General features: G+C 41.0%; 1 protein-coding gene across 2 annotated transcripts in view; it reads right to left on the reverse strand.

Moving 5' to 3' along the window:
- The window catches only part of GPD2 (glycerol-3-phosphate dehydrogenase 2), a 927,571-nt gene that overhangs the window by 788,788 nt on the left and 119,547 nt on the right, over window positions 1–19,236 (reverse strand). The gene's annotated exons all lie outside the window — the stretch shown is intronic.

The following is a 19,236-nucleotide window of genomic DNA, read 5'->3' on the forward strand; positions in this document are numbered from 1 at the left end:
GGTTCATCCAGAAAAATGTGACGGCCCACTATTATTGCTACTCTTCTTTACCTGCACCCGCTGCAGATGCACATCGACGCTGGAATTGCACTGTTTATTCTGTTGTATTTGTGTTTATTTTTCTAATTCACGGTCATGTGCTGATTGCTGAAGGAAGACTCCTCAAAGAGTGTACTATATCACTGTATTCCATTAAATGATACGACCTATGTTACTTTGCAAATACTCAATAAATACTTGGTTTTTTTTTTATTGTAGAGGGGGATTGAACTTTTTCAAATTCTCATTTGTTCTGGTTCGTTGCACCAAGTTATTTTCACATACACCCATATATCTCAGCACGGACCCACAGGTAACTGGCCATGTGTACCCACAACTCCCATGGCTGACTTTCAACTAAAATCTTGAAACATTAACGCCCTTCTGGATCGCATTAAAATACACAGTGGTCCTTCACTATGTCAAATGGCACCTGCCCAGCATCTTCTTTCTGCAAGAAACCCACTTATTAGGCTCCAATTGCCCCTTTCTGTGTAGATTTAGTTATGGCCATGCCTCTCAAACTGGCTTTAGTAGAGGATTCAGAGGGGTGGCCATACTACTCCCCACACATTTCCCCACTGGTGGCTACACAGATCATCCATGACCAGCAAGGTCGTTTCACTGGGGTGGCGGGACACTAAAAGGGAAGCATACTACATTCTTAGCATTTATGAGCCACATCAACTAAGGGACAGACCCTTGATAAACTTACTCAAGCATTTGTGGAACTACCAACCGGGAAAACAATCCTTGGCAAATAATTTAATGACACTCCAAGCAAGATGTATAGGAGTCAGGCACTCCTCCACACCATCTGAATAAGTCCAAGGTGCTTGTCTCATGATGGACTCCTGGTGGCTGGTGTGTAACTCGAAAGAGAGGATGTACGCGCATATATCTGCTACAGCAAAAACTCTTTCACATACAGACATTATACTTCTCCTTGCCAATGACATGACGCACACAACAATTGCAAACATTCTCCCTCAAGAGATTTCGGATCATTCACCAGTTAACTCTCCTTGTGGGGACCCTTGCACACCATAGACGACCACTCTGGCGACTTAACGCCTGGTTCCTTTGTAGGCCACCGGGTTACAGACCATCTAGCAATAGAACTTCACTCCTATTTTGAGAGAAATAATGGGTCGGTCACCAAGATGGGCACCCTATGGGCAGCACATAAAGCCACAATCAGAGGCTTTGCTAAAATCTTAAATACGTTGAGAGGGACAAATATCGCCAAATGGCAGTGCTTAAAACACGCATCTTACAGTTGGAGACTAGGGGTGTTTCTTACGTGTGAAAATTTCCTCCGCTGATAACTCAAACTTGTTAGAACCTCACAGGTAAAACCTGCAATTAATGAGGAGCACCAATGCTGGAGGGAATCCACCCAGCGTGCATATGAAAAAGGAGATAAGAGCTGTAAACTCCTTTACTGGTAAGCCACCAGAGAAACTGGTTCCAAAGTGATCCCTTCTATTATAGGCCCATTAGGGCACAGACTGCACACACTGACCGAGACAGCATGAGTCTTGGCAAACTATTATGAAGAGTTATATGCCAGCAAACCAAGGCCTGCCAGGGAACAAGCCAGTCCCCTCCTTGACTAGATACCTCTTCCACATCTTACAAGACCTCAGCAGGAATAACTCAACTCCCTACTTTCAGCACATAAAATGTCTGCAATGCATGAACTGAAAACAGGAAAGACTCCCAGCCTCAACAGGTTTCCTCTTGAATACTACCGTAAATTCAGAGACATTATCGCCCCACATGTGCTTAAGTTACACACTGAAGCGCCTTGAAAAGGCTCCTTCCCATCTGACTAAACTTAGCCACTGCAGCGACACTTCCCAAAGCGAGACGCTCAACTGATTGTTGTGCCTCATACCATCCTATTTCCATGATCAACATTGATATTAAAACTTTTGCCACTGCACTGGCAAATAGTCTCCAGGGAGTACTCGATACCTTAGTACATCCTGACCAATGTGGCTTTATACCTAACCGCAGCACCCGTCACTGCATCATGCGAGTCCATACTGCACTAGCCAATGTTTACAATATAGCAGATTCCACAGCACTCCTGCTCGTGTGTTATAAGAGAAAGTTTGATATGGTTGGCTGGGCCTACTTTTACTTGTTCCTCCAAGACATGGGCTTCCACCCTACCTTCCGAAGGTACCAGAAACTTCTCAACAGGGAGCCTTCAGTGCAAGTTCTCATAAATGGGGTACTATCGCACACTTTTCTGATCTGACCTGGAAGGGGTACGTGTCCCCGCTCCTCTTAGATCTGGTCATTGAACACCTAACCAGACTTATTCGCAGCGGAGCCCGGATGTTGGGATGGAATTGGAGCGAGGCACTAGAAGATAGGATTGCACACTCTGCAGACAACGTGTGCCTCTTTCTTGCAGATCCCCAAACACCTGGCCCCTGGAAATCCTGAAGGTATACAAAGAGCCTCAGCACAAATTGTGGCAAGTCACTTCTGGTCCCTCGTAAAGGGGATAATGCCACTATACCCTGGCAATCAGGCTTTCCGATGCGCCACCTCAGGTTCAAACACCTCGGTGTCCACATAGCCACAGTGACAGAACTTGCACGTAGTCTCAACCTTACCCCTCAACTAACCATGTCTAAAACTAGGCTATATTCTTGAAAAAAATGGGATGTTTAGCAATGATCAAAATTATGGTACTCCCTTTGTTTACTATACTTGCTACAGAACTCCCACTCCTCATTCCCAACATACGGTCCTTGGGAGTTCTGGCAATGCACCACACTTTCCTATGGAGGGGCAGTCAATCTGTCTATGAAGGCAGGCTGGGGGCAGCAGATATTCATCTGTACTATTGGGCATCCCAGCTCCTTCTTATTAAAGACTGGATGAGAGGAGGGTGGAGTGACCAGCCTACCAGCTAGAGCTAGTCCATCTTCAAGGTCATGAATATTTTGTATGGCCGGCTCATTCAATCTTACATTATAGAGGTCACACAGATTGTCTCTCTCACCTGGCAAGCAGCAAACAGATTCATGGGCTGGGACAAAAAAAAACTAACCCAAACTCCCCTCTGGATAGGCCGCTGGCTGAGTCACACAGCACAGCTGGTGGGCTTCCAGAAAGAGGACATAATCAGGGTCACCACACTGGGAGACGTCTCGGGCAGATCGCACATAAAATAGTTTCAAAATCTACAGCTTCACTTCAAACTATCACACACCCAAATATATAAATATTTCCAACTCGGACGTGCTTACGCAGTAACGAACAAAACTTACCGATCTACCTGAATTCAGACCGCTGGATGCAAACCTACTAACAAGCTTACTGGGCCTTGGTGGCATCACTCAGATTTATAGCTCAATGATTTTTAACGCCCCCGATATGCTCAAGAACCTTCGGCACAGGTGGGAGCAGTGGGTAGGTACCCTAAAAGACACCAAATGGCAAGAGGTGTGAATGGCACCCTGCAGAATTGGTATCTCCGCATGCCTTCGGTTGATCCAAATACATGATTTGCACATCGCATATCTCAAACCATAGTGTTTCCGGCACGCAGGCATACTACCTGAGCCCAGATGCACCCGCTGTTCACTCCTGGAGGCAGATTCCTTTCATATGGTATGGCAGTGTCCTGACATGGCACACTACTGGAAGGTAATCGCCAAAACACTCTCCCAAAATTTAGAGACACCTTTTGGACTGTCACCCAAAATAGCTCTACTGGTCTCCTGAAAGATGATGGGAGAGTGCAAGGGTGCAATCACACAATCATGGGCCTAACAACAATGGTAGCCAAAAGAGACATTGCGTGCAAATGGAGAGCCCAGATCAATGGACTGGTGTGCAGAACAAGAAGAACCTATAAGTATAGCCAGAGGCTTTCCCTGCAAATACCACAAGATAAGGGTTAGATGGTGGGACCACTACGGCCTGACAAACCAATCCCTAGTGCTGAATGCCCACCACAAGATACTTGAGGAGTAAGGTATGGGGGAGGCAGGGGGGATGCAATGTGATTTAATTGGGATTTCAATATGTTAATGTACTTGTGTATTAAAAAACCAATATAATACTTTTTTTTCTTTTTTTTTTTAAAGTGATGTCCCCTTATAACCCATTGGGGTACCCCTTCTGAAAATAAGTGTGCTACATAAAGAAGTACTTCTTTATTGCAGTCTCCCTGCAGCAATAATGTAAACAAGAACGATAGGACATCAAACTATAAAAAGGTTCAGCTAATTTTCAACATCCTTTCTATGGATTCTGTGAAAAACAGTCCAGCCTCAGATCCAGAGTGTACAAGGCAAAATGAGAGATAACCACAAAGTAGGGAAAGTGGAGGAGGACAGAGTGAGCTGATTCAGGATAGCCAATGAGACAATTATGAGGAAGCTTCAAGAGAAGATGCGGGAACATGGCCTAAAGGTGGAAGGAGAAAACATCAGGTAAAATGACAGGGTCTGTCATTTGGCAAGCCATCAATACATGATAATTAACAGGCAATGCATAAACACAGAGCACAAGGAGAATAAGGAACAAGTTACTGGTTCTTAAATAGTATGTTTGCTATACAATACTGGTCTTTAATAAAAACTCAGATTTTCTGTGAACTAGTCCTTGGAATAACACCATATAAAACCATGACAAGGATGTAGCATTATATGCAATACAAATATCATCCTGGACTTTTTCAGTCATGTAATACATTAGGATGTCCTCTAACTCAAAACTGACGCAAAAGATTTCAGAAGCCAAAGTACTGTGATTTGAGTGCGCCCAAAAGGAGTCCACATGGATGCTTGCTGAAGCCTAGATGATTACAGGTAAACAGAATACTGGCCTTTGCTGCAAATCAGAGGAAGAGGACCTAAGCAGATTGGTCCAAGAAAATGATTCTTTGGTGAATTAGACAATGAATAACGAGACCAGGGGTCATTAAGAAGTTGTATAGGTCTGACAGGGAGGACATCTTTGGACTCTTCATCTCAGCATGAACAAAGACAGAAAGGGCTCTCACGTCAAAGAACCTCCTGCATGAGATGAAGCAGAGAGACAAGAGTTGGAGAGACACAAACTTCACAAGTTCTGTTGGTTGGACAATTAAATTAAAAAAAAATAATAGAAGCAAGGAGAAATTCCAAAGGCAGGAATACAGATGAAAGGCAGGTCTCTTATGGCAAATGCCTGTATTGACAAGGCCCACCATATGATTTTAGCCAATCTATGTGGCATTTCATAGGGAATGTGATCTTTGATAGTTCTGTAGTACAATGCCTTTGTGAAGATGTCCGATTTAAAAAAAAAAAAAAAATCCCATGGAAAAGAGATGCTATAGTAAGAGGGCGAACATATTGCTCCATGCATCAGGGAAGCCAGGCTGACTAGGCACAATTATAGGTGTGTTTGGTACATGGAACCCAGGACCCCTTGACCAGGATGCAGCAAGTCCTTACCATCTTGAGGAATGTGAAGAGGCACAGATTACCTTGAAGCATCACATTGAGTGGAAGGCTCACTGGGCTAAGAAGAAGGTAATCATACTGGGATGAGGCAATTAAATTAGTCACTAGATCCCGGCAATGCAGAAACCTGCCTCTTTAAGGGCTCTTTTTAAGCTCTCTGCCTGGTATCCATCTGCGTTAGTCCACAGCGCTGGGAGGCTTCAGGGTAGCCATGTGCTATATAAATACAAATTCATTCATTCGTTCAAATCAGACTTGTGACAGGCTGGTAGGTATGCCATGCCCATCTTGCCCTAACAAAAACGTTGCACAAAAGGTACTCCTCATTATGGCAGAGGACATTGGCAAACACAAAACAAAGACCAGTAAACTGTGTCACTCACTGAACTGTGGGCAAGCACACTTTAAAGGACCGAGATGGAGGTGACACTGCTGGGCATCATGAGAATTACACCCAGACTGAGCGAAATCTAACGAGAAGGGAGGGGTTCTCAAGGGAACTGGAACAATCCTGCCAGCCATCATGGAATAAATAGGATTTCGCCCATTTATGTGCCAGTTCATTCCTGGATTTGAAGACCAGTGGCTGGAGTTTCTGATTCAGAGGTTGTTAAAGGAGATCTGGTTCTGGAAGCACTATGGTCTAGACACTAGAGGTGGAGTGGTATTAGAGCGTGAATATCTGCAAAATCAGATAGGGTCTTTTGACATTTTTACCCAATTGACAGTTATTTCTCTGAAACTGTGAAGGAGTTAAGATATAAGGTATTCAAGAGGCCCACATTGCTTTTGAAAAGATGCCTGTTGGATAAAAACAAATCTGAAATCTGGTGCTGTAAAGAGGACATTTTGTTTACTCGAGTGTGGATGCATTCATAAGAGATTACATAAGGAGATACATAATAATGAAGGAGGAAGTTTGAATTAAGGGGGGGAAAATTGCTCTTCCAAGTTGCGCATAATTGAGACTTCTATAGCCAAGCAAAGGGTGTGAAGTAATAACATCCTTGCACTTCAAAAGACTAAGCAGTATGGACTGCGTGCTAAAAACAGAGAGCATAAGACCACTAAGTGTAGTGAACTTAGCCCAATTTGCCTAAATAAGAGGTAATATTTTCAAAAGTGATTTAATGTTGTAAATGTACAATTTTGTTTTTAGTTTAGAATAATTTCCTAAAACATATTTGTTCCTTCTCTGCTGTACCCTATCCTAAACCCTTCCCCCTCATCTGGCCACACTAACATTCTATGATGGCAACTTCCAGAGCAAATACTGCCAGAAGGTGGGCTGCTGGAGGGTACTGCTCCAAAGGTTTCTGTATCATGGCATGTGACTTGTGTTATTAGTATAAGTAAATGACTGGACCTTACCCTTCAGGGGAGCAATCCCCATGGTCCAAGCAGGTTGTTGACCAAATCACTCTGATAACATTGCAATTTTGCAAACTATAATTGACAAATATGTGACTGGTAAATCTCAGGTGGCATATAGCTTATTTGTTGACGTTTCTACAGCATTTGGTATGGTTGATAAACTCACCCTGTGGAAAAGAATTGCCAATAAAGAGGTCCCGGCAATGTTGCTGAGGCTAATAATAGCTCTCCACTCATCTACATGGTGTAGAGTAGAGATGGGACTCATACAGAAGATTTCCACTCGGAATGGTCTTAAGCAGGGATGCCCACTTGCTCCACTCCTGTTCTCGTTTTTCCTTAGTGACTTACTAGATTACTTTTTAGAGGTAACCAATTACCTGCCAAAAATAGCATCACAAAATATTAACATATTAACGTATGCTGAGGACAGTCAGTTTTAACCTCACACCAATTGGTCTTCATCGTAACATGGATGCTCTTTTTAAATATCCAGAAATTAACTTCTTCAAAGTAAACATCTCAAAAACTAAAGTAGTACCGTTTAGGGGGGGAAGGAGAAAATCCAGTTACTTTGCCTGGAAGTTCAGAGGAAGACCAGGCAAGGTAGTAACAAAGTACACCTACCTGTGGAGAGTTTTTTCTCAGACACTTGGAACCGCTCCCCATTTTCAGCACATTGAACTTAATGCTGTAGCTCACCTTCATGCAATAAAGAGATTTTACTCGTTTTCGGGGAGTCAGCAATTTTCCGTCCTCCTTGAAATCTAGCCTGCTAAGATCAACCTCATTTTCATTTATGCATTAGAGTACATTCCCATAAAAAATCTTTTACCTTAAATCTTAATGAAGGGAATTTACTGTGTAAGATTACTACCACAGGCCAAGCTATACCCATTCAAGTACGACTAGAACAAACTATAGTCAGTCGGTATTCAAGACCCTTGGCAAACCTAATTAGATGGGCTTATAATTTCATTACGCGCCTGAAGGCTCCTTGAGAGCACTTTTAAGCCAGAAAACTTTTAAGGTTGGTCCAGGGAAATTTTTTTTTAAAGAAAATATTGAGATTGCCTTGGAGCATTTCCAACGCTCCATTAAACTCTTACAGTCTAGGTCACCTGCACTTTGAGTGGATTTTTTCAGAAAAAAATTAAAGAGAATGAGATTTAGAGCTGATAATAATGCACATTGCACACAGTTATCCCACTACAGGCCCTATATAGTTAATGTGGAATACAAAGTGAGTCCAAAATATCTGAGATTCACATTAGACCATAGAGTTAGACATTACACATTGAGCTTCGATTAAGGACCCTGCCGCTATAAGTCTTCACTAAAAACTGGGGCGACACAATTGATAAATCAGGTTCTTGTGATCTGTGTATAGGAGGTATTCACAACATAGCACGTCTTATATGTCTGCCTAAATAAACTCCTGGTTGAAGTTCACTGCCGCTTTATAAAACCTATATGTTTTAGAGACAATATTTCTAGAATTAACGATTTGACCAACCTAACAAGAATTCCACCAAATGAATATGTATGCTATAATCAGTTTAATTTTTTTTTAAACGTTTTTACCACTGTTTTAAAGCCGTCAAATTTATGAATAATTTTATCAACTGCATATACTGTTATTTTTATATTGTTGATCTCTGGGGAGGTCTAAAGCAATAAAAAGTATTTGATTAGTATAAGTTTTCAAAAGAGTACCCGTAGGAAGCTAAAAAAAAAACGAAGAACAGACCTGGAGAAGGCAAAGGTAGAGCAGGCTTACAGATGTGGATGCCAGTTCAAAACAAAAGTAGGACGTTCAAGTGAGACACAAAAAGATCCCAACCCAGAGTCCGCAAAGACTGTCGTAACCTGGAAGATGTGGTGACCCATTTGCAAGTCACTAGCATTCTGGAGAAGTCTAGAGAAAAAGCCTGCTATTGAACTGCTGTTGAACTGGATAATTGGGGATTGTACAAAGCAATTACTACTAGCTAGGTTGTTCCGAAGATAGGACTATGAGGTTCTTCTAGAGAGCCAAAAGACCTTTTTCTTTAGCAACTCGAAGTTTCTTTGAATACTTCTCTACCAACAAGTGGACACTCTTGAAAAGGACAGAGCAGGAGGTCTTTTATTAAGCTAATCTCAAGATAGAAAAGATGCTGACAATTACTTACAGGCCATTTATATGGGAGTTTCAGTCTGTCGATGATTGCCAGCCTTGGATATATATATACGCCATCCAAGTTGGTTCAAAACTGATTCTGCTAGTGCAGAACTACAAGACACAGGAGACTTGCCATTCCATGCTTCCAGGGTGGACAACCACCAGCTCTGAAAAAGAATCCTGCTCTAGAGACATCTGGCCTAAGAAGGAGAGCTCACAGCTAAGACTGATGAATGTAAGCAGCTAAAAAGGTCAATAAAACAAGGGAGACCATGAGAGAGGAAGTTTTGCTTGAGCTTTCCTTTGGTGAGGATGATTTTCTTCAGAGGAAGTTTTACAGTGTATATAGTGTTGTACACCGTAAAATCTATATAATTATTGGATTAGGAGGGAGCACAGGGCAAATATTCAAAGCCGACAACAAAGCTCAAGTCATTTAGAAGAGAGATAGTCATGTCAAGATGGAGAGACAAGGTACGTGGATACTGGTGCACCAGAAGAACATCTTCCAAGCAGGTGGTGAGGCAAATGCCCCAAGGCCAAAGCGGAGTTCTCACTGCCCGTAAAACCTTGGTGGAATACATAAGGTCAGAGGTAAGGCCAAAAGAGAGGCACTGAAACTGCCACTTCTGTCCCTGAAATTGCAACTAATTGAAACACTGGTGGTCTTTAAAGATGGGAATCAAAAAATGTCTGTCAATCAGATCTAATATGACCATACAGTATCACCAGGTCTCTTAAGGGAGTGACATGCTATATTTGTGTCTGTTAATGAACCCACAATTGAGCCCTTGCAGGTGTGTTATGGGTCTGAGGCCTATTGCCTCCTTTCTTACCAACAATGTTAACTTCTCAAGACTACCAGGAATGGGCTGGAACAATGGTGCCTTTACTGACCATTTGGGAAATCTGCTGGCCTTTATGTTGAAAAGAATAACTGAGAATGACTAGACTGGCAGAGAGGGGCCAATAAGATGTGTGGTAGCCAAAGACTGTTTGGAGAACCAAGTGGTCCAATGTGAAGGAGCATTAATGGAGGAGGAAGAAAGCAATGTGACCCTCCCTCAAACCCAGGGGTTAAAGTGTGAGGAGAACTTGAAAAAAAGCCAAATTGAAAGACTGAAGAGAGGTGCAGGTTGCCTGAATTTTCAGTTTGAATAACTCTTGAAGCTTTGTCCACCAAATAAACATGAGTAAAGCTGAAACTGAGTGGAAGCTAAAGGATAAGTCTCCACAGCCATTAAAGGAACATAAACAGCTGGAAAATGTATTCCCTAATATTCAGCCAAAGCAAAAACACATGGTTTGCAAATCACTTGCCTCAGATTAGCGCATCCTGTCTCATGCTGTGAAGGTCAAGACATGCTTCAAGGATAATTTGATGACTCCTCACCAAAAGGAGCCATCTTCCATCACTATACTGAGATTTCAGAGCAGGCATCATCTAACTGGACTAGAGTGTGCAGGACTCATATGTTGCTTCATCTGAACAGGCTATGGCTGTTTGAAAGGAATCCAGGTGGCTCAAAAGAGGGAAACTGATGTCCGTAACACTGTAGATAACTGCAGCGATAAGACAATCTCTGGAGATGAGCAAATTTCCCCAACGATGGAGAGATGAGGGCACTGTGGACGTAGGATGCTACATCGGTGGTGCCCAAACGTTTGACCCACGGCTCCCTTGAGCTATTGGCCACAGCTCCCCACTATGCTACTGTTTTTTTAGAGGGTGGGGGGATGTAAGCCCAGCCTCAGAAGTATTTCAATTTTTCTCCTTGAAAATTACTGGGAGGAAGTGGATGACACTATAAACATACGTGAAGTGTGTTTCGTATTTCAAAGGTGGAGCCTCTAATAAAGTAGTAGAAGTAGAAGGCATAGATATCAAAAACGGACCCTTCCATGCTTGAAAATGGTCTGTCTAAACTTTGGAAAAAGCATCTCTCACAGGTTTACGTAGCTGCATAGAGAGTTAAGGGATTCAATCATTAAAGATAAAGAGATTTTATATCACATCTGGTTCTAATGAAGCAACATTAGCATCATCCTGCTTTTACTTTATCTGTGTTTCTCCTGTATTATTGTGCTAATCGATAAAGGAGCCCAGTGCTAGTCACCAAATCTCCGAACATGGCTGTCCAGAAACGTAGCTGCCTCGCTCTCCATTTTCACAGATGTCGTGACTTCTCCTACAACTTCCAGATTCAAGAGGTCATTCTTCTGGCAAACAGCTTTGAAAAATCTTGCAAGACTGCTTTACAATTCAACCCTTTAAGAGGAATTCCTAAATACATTTGCAGTGCAGCCCTCTGGACAGGTCCATTAATAGTCTAGGTATAACATTTCTGCAACTCAGAAGGATATTATAAAAGGGAAGAAAACAGTGGTGAGACAGTAGGATGCAAGTTCAAGGGTACCGCAAGCAGAGGCGTGGAGATGTTAAGATGAGCCATGGAGACAAGGCAAGCCCATAAAAGCGAGTAAAGAAAAGCCTATACTGGTGTGTATTGCAGAAAGAAAAAAAACGTGGGTGAGTGAAGAGGGACAAAATCAATAAAGAGGGAATCGAAGGAAAGGGGTAAAACAGGCTACAGTAAATGGAATGGATGGAGAAGGAAGGGTGGCGTTCACTAGAAACGTACAAAGGCAGAACTAAAGGGGGGAATAATGAAATGTGTAAAACATCAAAATACTTTAAAAAATATTACAAGTAAAAGCCAGAAAAATGATAGGACTCTAAAGAAGTGTGTGAAAAACAGTAAGTTGAAAAGGTTACACAGAGGGGGGACAAGGAGCGCTAAACTTATCTCTGTGCTCCAAGCTGGAAGCAGAAATAAATGGGCTATTGTCAGGGAGCAGTGGCTTTGTAAAACATGATGTCACAATGTTCTTGTTTATTTTACTGCTGCTAGCAGACAAGAAAATGTGCTTGCAAACAATGTACTCTGTCTGGCCTTAAAATTAGTAATTCATCCAGTATTAAAACTAATATGAATAAGTCTAAAAACCTATAGTTTAACTCACAAGCTGAAACATCAATCAATCTTGCTCATGTTCCAGAAGCCTCATATACAGCTACACAAAAAGATGGAGTTACAAACCTAAGGCATAGGAATGGAAACCTACAGGTTCTACAGCCTATGGAAGAGTGGATCATTCTAATGCACTTCCTCCTGAGTACAGCATAAAAAGTGCAAAAAAAAAAAGAAAGTGCATAGTTGAGTGAACTGGCAAGCCATCACACTGGAATGAGGACTGACTGTCTCATGGGGGGCATTTTTCAAGGAACTACAACAGAAGCGGCACACGCTGTATTGTCTCTCGAGTAAAAGATCTCCATTCTTATGTCGTGCAAAGCAATTTTTTTTATCTACGTCAATAATTACAAAGTATGTATTCTTTTTCATGCTAGCCCAAAACATGTTGACCCGTCGAGCCAGGGAATGCTACACACTATCTTTGCATATAATGCCCTCCCATATAGTCTACGTTAACCTGCGAGGCAAATTAACAAAACTGTCATACAAAGAGATAGTTGAGGCATCCTAACCAAGCCCATCACATATGTAAAATAGAACATGCGACCGCATAAGACTGACTAATCTAATAGACATGTTGTCCTCAACTTACTGGGAAAGGGCAATATGGATGCCATATGCTTGTTTTTTTCTTAATTTAGGAGCAATACTTTCCTGTTCACCTGCAGACTCAGCTATATCAATATAGTTAAACTACTGACAGGAACCCTATTGAGTCCTTCACTTGAGATACTTAACACTTCCCTTTCCATCAAAGTGATCTCTACCAAGTGAAAACAACACACAACAATACTTCTGCTGAAAAGCTAAATGTGGATTCCTTGAATGTGGTCAACTAGATTACAAGGACACGGGAACCCAAAGGTATACAAGGGACCATGGGTAAGGATTGTTTATCAAGAACCAGGCGGTCCTTAGGTTGAAGAATGCATCAAACAATACACATCGAAAATAATAAGTTCTATTTCAAAGACTTGAAAAAAAAAGTATCTAAAAATGTATTCAAATACAAAATAGAAGGGAACGTTTATTCAATACAACCTTCAAATTACCAGAAAAAAATGCATTGACCAGCCTTAAAAAAAAGGGAACTCACTGGTAATCAAACCTGCAGATAAAGACGGAGGGGTTGTAATATAGCATACAGACTCGTATAAAGCAGAATTACTGAGATAACTTTCCAAAACTGATCATTACCTTAAACTCAACACAGACCCGACTAGAGAAATCCAACAGATTATCCTTGACATCACAGATAGGAAGCCTTCGGTTTTGCCTTTTTCAAAGAATGAATTCCTGTTTATGAATCAGAAATCCCCCCAGAACACCAGTTATTTACACAATCCCCAAAATGTATAAAAACATGACTGACCCCCCAGGGCTTCCCATTGTCTCAGGATGTGGCTGCATTCTGGAACCCTTGGGCTAATATGAGGATTTTTTTTCTTTTTTTATTAAGGACTAAGTACCCATTACACCATACTACATCAAAGACACGATAGACATGATAAATAAAATTGAACATTGTCCATTTGACCTCCACTCCAGTATTTTATGTACTTTTGACATGGAGTCCTTATACAGAAATATTCCCCAACAAGAGGGCCTGAAAATTGAGAAAATCCTTGAATCGAGAGTTCACCCACACGCAGTCCACTCTTCCTTCATTCTTACATTATTGGAACTTTGCTTAACACGCAATTTCTTCCAATGTAATGGGGACTTCTTTCAACAAACCAAAGGGACTTTTATGGGAGCGGTTTCTGTGCCAAACTTTGCCATACTATTTATGAACCGCTTGGAAACAGAAATCCTTATGTCCCTGATTAATCCATTTGTTGCCAAAATCAGACATGGGGGGGGCTATATATAGATGACAACTTTTTGATCTGGCATGGGAATGTGAACACACTTAAGGACTTTGTTGAATGGCTTAATGTCCACAGCTGGAGTCTCACATTCTCCCTAAACTGCAGTAGATCAGAGATCACCTTTCTTGACCTTCGTATCAGATCATCCTCCAAAGGACTATTTACATCATTGTTTTGCAAACCCACTGAAATAAACACGCTCCTTGCTTACAGCAGTCATTACCCACAAGCTCTTTGTGATTCTCTACCATTCTCTCAAGTCCTCAGACTTCAAAGGATTTATTTTCTGAAGCCAAACCTTTGAGCAGCAAATTGCAATTCAGGGGCTACCCCCGTAGACTGGTGAAGCAATCCATGAAGCGGGCATGGTATTGCTCTAGAGAGGAGCTATTAACTTCCAGACCTAAGAAAAATAGTGACCGCATGGCGTGTGTAACCTTGTTCTCCCCTGTAACCAATTTGATCAAGAAGTGCATTCTTATATACTAGCCAATGCTCAATGCCGGGTTACCTAACTTAGAAAGGCCATTATTTGCATTCCACAAAAATAAAAGTATCAGATCACTTGGTCAGGGCCAAGCCACTGCAACTTCCACTTTAAAAGAACTTTGGGGTTGAATCATGTGGTTGGGCATTCTAAATGTGGAAACTACAGTGTTTACCAATTCACTATTGAAACAAAACTTTATTTATAATAATGTGATCATTGTACTGAATCAATTCTCAAACTGTAACACCACGAATGTTGAATATGCCATTACCTGTCCCTGTAGACAAATCTATATTGGACAGACCACACAAAATGTACGCATAAGAATTTGCCAGCATAAGAGTCGCATTTGCTGTAAAGTTAGTAATGCACCATTGGTTGAGCATTTTTAACTGAAAGGACTCAGTGAAAAGGATTTACGCTGGGAAGTGATCACGGTGGTTAAGCCGCCACCAAGAGGCGCTGGTCTGAATGCACTACTGAATAAAGAAGAGCGGAAATGGATACTATGTACCGACAGCCTAAACACAAGCCTCAACAGAGCGGAGGACTGAACTACTCTCTTATACCTACTTCTAAGATCACATGACCGATCAATAGGGTTTTATTTCTGTTCACAGGTAAAAAAAAAGCCACTCGCCTCAAAGCTTAGCTACGCCACCGGTAATGGTTCAAACTGTATACAAGAATTTTATTTTATGCTCAGCATGGTAGCGATTACCCATTTATGGTGCATAATTGTATATGATGCTCCGACCAACATTCCTCACTGATGTTAATGTACATCCTGTTGAAGAATGCCACCATTGTGTCTTGACTTTGTAAGATAAATCTTGTTTTCTGCCTTTGAATTTGCTGCAACACAGTGTTGATACTGTCTCATTGCATGTTCAGTATTGAAAGTATTTCAATCTCCCAGCGACAAGATATCAGAGTCGAAGATCAATGCCTTCTACCTTGCCTTCATGCTCCCCTTTTTAATACACACGCAATTCCCTTTATCAATTAACTGTACCACTTCACAGGAACTCGAGTCTTCACCACCGCCTTGCAGCTCAGTTCAGGTGGTGCCGCAGCCCTTCTCAAGCACCTTTGCGATAAGTTTTTGCTCGCTCCGAGCAACTTTCCCTCATCTCAGCCTATGGCATGGTGCTTTACAATTAGTCCAATTCGCCTTTCAGGTTGAACCGTTTCCACCATCCCTGAACATATTGGACCTGCTTTCACTGCACACGCATTCTTTGCGTGACTGCACTTCTAATTTGGACGTGATGACCTCGCTATCTGCTACAAGCACTGTGCTTCGTACAGGACTGTAATTACCATCTCATGGGAATTCAAGGTTCATTTGCAGCTATAGTTAGATCACTCTATCTAATCCACATTCCTCCTTTTTCCCCAGCTCTCTATCATTGCTACTCAACCCTATACCATAGAGTTCCCTTCCTGGCTCATTAAACCGGTTCAGTAACTAGGTCAGTCTTTAAAGGTTATTCCTCCTGCAGTCCCAGCCAGACAATCCCACAGGCTGCATGTTTTTGACACTTCTCTGTGTATTGAGATGCACAACACTTTTCCACGTCTGTGCATGGTTTGGGAGCGTTCCCTTTTCTGTATCTAACTTAGATCTTTATGATTACCGCTACCTTCCCTAAATATTTCCCACCCCCTTTTTTTCCCTTCTCTTTCTTTATTTCAGATTAATGATACTCCCAGGTACAATCTAAGTCCTGATGATGATCCCTATATTGTGTAATGGGATCGAAACACTGACACAGTACCATGACTATTGCATATTATTAATTCCTAAATACAATAGCGTTGGTACCAAAAATCGTGTGACATGGTCTTTGTAACATTGTTAATTGTCACTCCTCTTAAATGTCTGAGTTTTTAGAGTTCTTTCTTGTGAATTTTCCCTTGTATGTTGTCTCATGTTTCCCACTCTTACTATGTTCCTTTCTAGTTTGTGATTGAATATATATTTTTTTCAAGTCTATGAAATAGAACTTATTATTTTCTATGTATATTGTTTAATGTATTCTTAATCCTAGGGACCGCCTGTTCCTTGATAAACTATGGCCAACTAGAGGCTCAAAAACAGGCCCATTTCACTGCTTCCTCAACTTCTCAGGCAGGTTTCTGCTTAGTGCACGAGACAGAAGTTATCTTAACAGGAAACCTGGATGACCTACACATGAACGTGCATGATGACTGTACAGCTTTAACTCTCTTTTCAAATCTTTCCGCAGCTTTTCACCTAGTTACTGACCCATTTGTTTTCAATTGTTTCCCATGCTAAGCCTCTGGTATGCTTTATTTCCATTTTTACCATTACGCTGATGACATACAGCTCATCAACCACTTGGACGCCCAACTGCATATGAGGGGTTAGTTGTAGAGTCTGTTCTATGGCACAGCTCTGCACCTAAAAGCACTTGTGGGTGTCCAGCCCCCCCCCCCCCAACCTCCCTCTCCATGCACGGCCTTTTGCCACTTTTTAAACATTTTGCAACGGTGATGAGAGTTGGTGTTTGAAGAACCTTTAAAGTTCTTAAGGGGAGGTTCTCTTATTTCAACAGGATCTTTTTATCGCAATTTTTACAGCTTCTGATAAAAGTTTAAAAAAATACTTGCTAACCTCAGTTTCTAAAGTGACACGTCTTTGATCTTCATTTCCAATTCCATAATCTGCAATAGGTTCATTGTTTCATTGAAACCCTTGTTGCAGGGCAACTTAAAAAATAAAGAAAAAAGACAGACTCCTCTTGGCAAGGTAAAAACTGCTTTTTACTATCGCGGCAGGGAGATAAACAGTTTTCACACAAATAAACCACCAGTCCTAATTTACTGCTTCACAAGCAGCTACTTTGTGTTTTTTTTATACACAGTCAGACAATACTGGTTACAACACATTAAACAAGGACTCAGTTACATATTGATTGTGTAAAAATATCAAGTCACCTATGACTCTACACTTTAAACTAATTCTCTAGACATCCTTTATTCGAGTTGTAACAATGATTAACTAACTATTCTCTACTCTTGAATGCATGTGTATTTGCGTGTGTGCTTTATCATTCTGCTCTCAAGACCTTATCAGATTCGATGTGCTCTTAGCTAATTCAATCTCTTGCTCCTATTGTTTAATCAAGTTTTCAATTTGTTGAGAACACAGAATATGTAGCTGTTAGCTAAGACCATAAACTCCTTCAAGCTTGCCAAACTCAGGTTTTCCTTTAACTAAGAACTTGCAGGTCATTCACTCAATTCTCAAGTGAACTTTACAACCCTCTCTCATCAGCAAGAGATTTTAGGGCTGCACTGCTCTTTCACCAAATATAGCTGTGTGACGGTCTCTATTGTGGTCTGCTGCTGTGCCACTTGTTCATATTTCACTTCTATAACACTCTGAAAAACTTCCACATTTCTATCCAGTGTCCCAATAGTTTGAATTAAAATTAAACAAATCAAACTCTCCCTTAGATGCCATTGGTTTGTTAAATTCATACTTTGCTGGTTTTATCTTTTGCATTATGGATACTTAAGTTCTTCAAGCAGCATAATTCAGTTCACATCTCATTATTTTTCTTCGGAGTAGCTACACACTCTTTCTCCATGTTGCTGCATACCCTATAAAGTGTCCTCTCATCTAAGTTTCAGGCGACTTCGAAATCACTGCACAATACCCGACTGAATTCTGATATTTCTTTAAACTCTGTTCAAACGTTAAGTTTCCTCTACTAGTTCTTTACTCTTGTGCGTTGAGAAGTTAAGCTACCTACACAAACCACTTGTCTGGACTCTGTTATCATAGCTACAGATGCATGGTGTACAAATGGATATTGCCATCTAAAACCATTCTCAAAAAGACTCTTGGATATGAAAAAGCAGTCTATATTTATGAACTATGAAGATTTGTGGAAAAAAAAAGTCTCTTGGCGATGGATGCTGTAATCTAGATTATTCGACATGTAACATCAGAGTTTTTACACAGTTTCTATCTTTACAGTCAGCATTTTTAGTGGCCAGTGAGGCATCCAGATAAACTATGGTTACAGTCTCCCACCACTCCTTCCAAACAGCACTTGGATACAGTCAGGAGTTAAAACATGTGTGGCTTGGGCATGCATAACTAATGATCAGCCAATTTTAAAGTTATTCATTTATTAATAATATTCATTTATTTTTTAGCCTAATAGAGAGCACCAGAAGTTTCGATCACATGGAACTTCATTATGGTTACCTAAAAAAAATAATACCAAACCATATAACGGTTAAAGAAGTGGATGTAACAGTCAGGCCATGACGTCACTAAGGTGTTAATGGAGACTGCCGATAACGCAGGTTTTACCTTCAGCCTAACCAACCACAAAAGGCTCTGAGGAGCACATTCCTTCTAAATTGTGTCCTGTGAGCTGCAAAAGTAAAAAGCAAATGAAGACGATTTTAGGGCCTGCTACATCTGACACTAGCCTGAACAAGTAGTTTAGCAAAATTTTAAAACTACAGGACATATTCCTCATGGGTAAATTAAAGGTAGATGAGGGTGTAAAATCATGGAAAAGGAGGGATTATTAATGCTCACAAAGAAGACATCAGTTGGTTAAGATTGTTCTAAACAGCAAGACATTTTAAAAGTTCAGAAATGTCAATATGACAAAATTAACTATCTTACAAAAACCGATCACATCTTATTTTTAAAAGAAAGCTTCCTGAGAAAGAAAGTAATGGCGCACAGGAAATGCTATACTATAATGAGCACTCATGTTATTTTTAC

The sequence above is a fragment of the Triturus cristatus genome, chromosome 3_1 (genome assembly GCF_964204655.1).
Source record: "Triturus cristatus chromosome 3_1, aTriCri1.1, whole genome shotgun sequence".
NCBI classification, from domain to species: domain Eukaryota; kingdom Metazoa; phylum Chordata; class Amphibia; order Caudata; family Salamandridae; genus Triturus; species Triturus cristatus.